The sequence below is a fragment of the Corvus kubaryi genome, unplaced genomic scaffold (genome assembly GCF_017639235.1).
Source record: "Corvus kubaryi isolate FWS band 111438036 unplaced genomic scaffold, C.kubaryi_AGA036_p1.0 135, whole genome shotgun sequence".
NCBI lineage: Eukaryota > Metazoa > Chordata > Aves > Passeriformes > Corvidae > Corvus > Corvus kubaryi.
The window spans coordinates 6,770,749-6,776,748 of record NW_024580669.1 but is presented as its reverse complement, the minus strand read 5'-3'; positions in this window follow the sequence as shown (position 1 = coordinate 6,776,748).

Genomic DNA, 6,000 nt, shown 5'->3' with positions numbered 1-6,000 from the left:
CTAAGTAATGAAAAAATAACTAGCATTGAAAATTAAGCATTTAAAAATTGGAAGCATTGGCTTCAAAGAAAAACTTTTCTTTTTCAAGTCAATAAGATGTTTGATTTCAGATATTATGTCAACAAAAGTGAGTTTAATGTGTATGTCTTACCTTAGGTTAATGTGCATGTCTTACCTTAGCTAAGTATATACCTTAGAAATTATACATTCTTTATGAACTAATTGCTTTTATTTTGAAGTCACCATATTTTTTCAATCTTCTGTACCAAAAATGCTGAGAAACTTTCTTCCAAAACAAAGTTCAAAAGTAACAACACAAACAACTAGTAATTTTGGTTGCTAATGAAAACACAACTCAGTGGGGACACGTGGTTCCTATGTAGGCAGAATTCTGTGCTAGCACACTTCTGATGAAAGACAAGAACCAGATCAAACATTCTGGCTCCCATAGCGGAGTAAATGGAGCTGCCATGGTCATGCTGCCAGAGCTGGTAACCTTGTGCCATCCTGGTGTCCCAGCAGGGCCAGTGTGGATCGCCTCAGGCTCTGGCATCACCATTACATGCTCCGGTGATGGGTGACCCATGCTCCAGTGATCACACATACCAGGGAGATTTCCATGAAAAGCTGCTGTTAGGAATGCTTGGGCACTTGTGGGAACTGGAAGCTAATAGGCTGAAGAGCTCAAACACACATCAAAGTCAAGAAGCTAATGCCTGGAATTAGCGATAACAATGGCAGTGTCCTCGGTGATTTCCACTTGTGGTGATTTCCATTTGTTGTACCGTTTTCCAAGGCAGATCCATTGTGACAATTTCCTAATGCATTCATTCAGAGAAGCACAGGTTGTCGGTAATGTGACATTTTAATTTAAACTGTTCAATCAAATCACATTATATGTCATTTGTTATGTGGTCAGAGTGTTGAGGTTGTTTCTCTCATTGCTGATTTCCCCCAAGTGCAGGTCACAGCATTAAGTGACATCAGTGCAGGAGCTCTATTTTACATTAGCACTTTTTCTTCTTTAAAAAAGTGGATTTATTCCTTAATTTTTATACTAGTGTTTTCTTTAGTATTGTAGTTGCTTTCACACCTGCATTGCTCTATCCTTCCTTTCAGGTAGGCAGATCTTTTATTCAGAATTTGCATCTGATTACTGGGGTTAATCCCATTGTCCACAAGAGTAAAGAGTCCTACCAAATCAGCATATTTTTAACTCTCATTCATGCCCACACTAGCAGAAATAAGTAGAATTGGTTTCAGTATTCCACTGAACCTCTCCTCTGCAGGGCTGCTCCAGCACCACATTGCCACTGTCAGCAGCCAGAACACCTTTTCTGTGCCACCTGACTGGTTGGAGGACCAGAACCTTCTCTTACAAGTAGATATTGATGCTTGTTTCACTCTCTTTCTCAAGTCCATCTTTTATTACCTTATCTTCTGCAACTCCCTGGTGCCACTGACTCTCCATCCTGAATTGTATGTTGTTCTGCATCCTTTGGTTTAGATTTTGCAGGTTTCTCCCTGCCCTTCTCCCTGTTTTCTGGCAGGAAACGGTGAATTTTATTTCCAATGCATCGATTCAGCACTTTTTGAATTCTACTTGCACAGTAGCTTCTGGTCTAAGTCTGTTCCCACTGAGGTCAGCTGGCAGCTTGCCACAGACTTCAGTGGGAAGAGTCTCAAACTGTTAAGTGTAAATTCAGTCCCAAATCTGCAATTTGAAGGATGACATTATGTCTCAGCCTCTCTCAGTTTGATCTGTTGATATTTTAGCCAGTTTAACATTTTAGATCATGTTCTTGGCATGTTGCTCTGAAGCTGAACACCCCCCCCCCATCTTTTGTTACCTTCATGATTACACTCTCCATGGGTTCTTACAGTGCTCTCATCACTGTTGTATCTGAGGCCCTTCCAATTACTCACTGAGTAACTAACATCGCTCACATGCAATTCATTTCTGGTCTCCCAGGAGGAGCTCAGTGGAGAGTTTTGCCATGGCTTCCTCTTCCCCACATCAAACACAAGCTATCCCCCGGCCTACTCATCAACTAAAAATTAGGGTTGGTAAGAACACTCTGTCTAAAAAAATCTCCCTCCAACCATAACAAATGTTTCCAAGGTCAAGACACTGCACTGTTCCCTATGTAAGGGTATGTTTTTGCTCCAGGATGTATCCTGATACAGATGTCTGGGCTACCTAACTCTGCAGGAGGCCATCTACATTCCAGATGTGGATTCTTGTTCAGATCATAGTGGCATTACTTGCCATAGTCTTGACTATTTCTCAGATGTAGCCTGAGGGATGCAGCATAAAACACTTAGACAGATGCGCTGAAAGGATGGGTTGCCTCACAATTTCAAGGATGTCGTTGTCTTTGTCCTCAGGCAACGTCCTTGTCCTCCCAAGTCCACTCACAGAAGTTTCTATTCCCTCACTGTCTTCACATGCCCCTCACTTCTGTCTATTGACACAGCACAGAGCTGGCACTGCAAAATAAAAGAATGACTGGCTCATGCAATGTCTCAGGTTCCATATTGTCCAAAGGCTGGGAAGCAAAAGAAAAAAGAGAGCACTGTCATGGGTTAGAACAGCAAGTGATATAAAAATTAGAGTGCTAGTTAAATTAAAGAAAAAACGTAGTAAACTGCACTAGCGTGTTCTTATCTATTAGGAAAATAATAATTCACTGTAAAAATACCTTAGAGTCACTGAATACCCCAAAATACAATTGATCTCAGTGGAGGTAGGAAATATTCAGAATTGAGTCTATATGGGAGATTGGAATTGCCTCTCATGATACTGCTCACAACAGTTTATTCTGCATTAGAAAGGAAAACAACACTTCACAGAAGCTGCAAAACTCCAAGTTGTATGAAAATAACACTTTGGAATTAAATCTTTATGACCTTGTCTCAAAGGATGATTTCAAATGTAAGTCTGAACTGAATGTGCACATAGGGCATAGGATATGAAATATTCAGATTTCCAAATCATCTTTTTGGCTCTGCACACATGCAAAATCCGTCTGTTGCAGATGGATTAAACTGACATCTCATCTCTCCTCAGTGTCATTGTGCATTAACACATAAGACCAATATGCAGAAAGAAAGAGGGGTTAAACAGGCCTCTGCTTTCTTTTTCCATCCAAAATCATCTTTTGTGAAACTAAAACTTAAATAGTATGATACTGAATAGCAAGGCTTTTCTGCCTTAACAAAACATATTTTAACAACAAAAAACTAATCCAAAGTGTTGCCTATCTCTTTGTGAGCAATTGTCATGAGAACCTAAGGGATGTTTTGGTTTGGTTTTTCAAACACCATGAAAACAGTGAAACATATGAAAGTAAAAACCATCATTTTTTAAACAGTTCATCATTCCACAAATGAATCATGATTGTGATAAATAAAATACTTCTGGATGATACAGTCTGCCCAAGGGAACAGCAGATGGTGCAGAATGTCACTTGTCCTGCTGGCCCTCAGAGGTGCCATATCCATCTAAAAGCAGATTGGTAACAGAGCACATGTAAAATATTCTGATCCCAGACAGTCACCACATTGACTTACCAGTGGTATGATTCTTTAAAACAGAAGGCCAAACCACAAACCAAACAAAAATCACTTGAAGATGAAGTAGTGTGTTTTGGCGCCCTTCTTTTTCTTTAAAGTACAAGCTGAAATTATCACTACTTCACTAAACAGCATGGCTTTAAGAAAACATTTGATTTTGTGAACACCACAAGAAAATCTTGACAACAAGACTGTCAAGTAAAGTGGAATAGCTATACTGGAAGTAAAATAGTCAGGTTTTGTTAGTACAGAGCATACTGGATACTCTGAAGGAAAACATTATTTTCATTAGAACTTTTTATTTAAAATCTGGACAAGTCTAGGAGTGATATTTGTATAAAACTTTCATATGTTTCTTTTCATTAAAACAGTTGTAACCTTTCTCTGTCCCCAGTGTTTATGCTTTTAATGGGCCCCCTGAATAAAGCACTCAGATATTATAAATAATCACTTCTGCAATTAGCTTTCCAACTTTCAAAGAAGTTATTGGATGAATCAGGAATGGAATGGGACCAGCTAAGTTATTATGGAATCATTAATAGGCAAATAAATTCTGAAACAGCATGGGAATGAAAACTTCTTCTCTTTCAGAAATAGTCTTTAGTTTTACTTTTTGCTAGAGTAAATTGCTTTAATGATTCATTCCACAATAGTCAAATGTCTGCAGGAAAATATTGCCTTTGAGGGTTATCTAAATAGTTACTCAGCTTAGTATAAGTTCACAGTGGAAGATGGAATCTACATTAATAACATGAATAATGAAAAAAAACCCTGCGCGTGATCTATAAAAAAATCTGTGAGTGAGATTAACTATCCTCAAATAAGACGCTTTCCCTTGCTATAAAATTCAGCCTGAAAAGCCATACATATATCAGTAATGGAAAGATTTTGCTATTTATTATGGCACATAAATATAATGAATGTTAAATTTGACTCCTTTTGAAAATCAGAATTTTCCATTTGTTCCTATGAAATACTACCTTTCTGAGTACCTTACTGAGTTCTAGTACTTTCTTTCCCCCTCAGTTACTCCCCACTCAAGAAGCTTACTAGAGAGCAGAAATCCAGGGTAAAATCCAGCACAAGAAAAAAAATCTTTAAGTAAAATATATTTTTGTCTTTCTTCTGCTTCCATGTTTCTTAATTTTTAATTTTTTCATTGTCATTTTAGCCACAGTGCTGGATTTTGGTAAAGAAGGCAGAAAAAAGGAGGATATTTAAATAAATTTAAAAGTGTCCCTATAAGATTTATTTTTAAAATTATTTCTATAACTAACTCAAGGGATATTTTTATTCTCATAGGAATTGCCATACTAAATTGATTAGCCACTCATCGTGATGTTGTTCTTTGTCTCCAAAAGCTGAGGGGTTTAGTAAAAGGAACTGAGTAGAAATGCACTTTACAATCCCATACTATCTTACAGAAAACAAACAAAAAGGCTTCTTCAGCCTTTTTGATAAATGTCAGCCCCCATTTATCCTGCAAGGATAGTAGGAATTAGTAAAATTGTTCTATACTGGATAAAGACATGTCTAATTACTAAATTATTCACTGTTACTGGTGGGCATTTGGAAAGAGTGCACACTAAAGCCTGGTCTTTTTCTATTTGTAATATATACTGATATATCGCCATGCCAGACTCACAGCTACATAAGCTGAGAAAATTGCACTGTTGACAGTCACATCTTTTACCAAGTAAGAGCAGAAATTCTATGCCACAAATCCAGATTCAAGGGTTATACACCCAAACCTTTCTGTACCATATGTTCAGCCTGAGATTTTGATCTAACACAGTGACAGTTGGATACAATCTTTATTGGTCTTACCTTTGCAGAGGTTAAATGCACAAATGAAACCAGCCTGTGTGGATTTAACCAGATTTTTAAAATGATATGAACAGGGTGGCAAAATGTACACACACAAAATACAAGTGTCTTTCCTTTGGTGACCCAGGTTTGATTTGATTCAGCACAGAAGCATAGAAAATGTTAAAGGTCTGGGTTATGTTTTTGAAAGAAGACTCCATAGAAAATATGCACACAAATTACTATAATGAAGGACAGTTGGTAAAAACGATAAGAATGATAAGGGAAAAAAGTGAGCATATTTCAGTCTGAAATAGTCTTTCGCTATAACAAACCATCTGTTTCCATGAAGAGTTGGAATGGTGCTTAGCCATATTTTCCTAGCTGGAAAAAAGAAAAAGGAAAGTATTTCTGTCAATTCCCCATGATCATGCTAGCAATCATTTAATGCCACGGTTCTGAAAATCTTTTCTTTGAAGTCAGGCTCCCTTGAAGCACTGAATTCACAGTTTGTGGCAATGTCTTAATGTAAATCAACAAATCATTCCACTGGATTCTTATTCTTGCACTCCAAAGCAAACAGAAATATACTGTGATCAATACTAAATCACTGCTTCT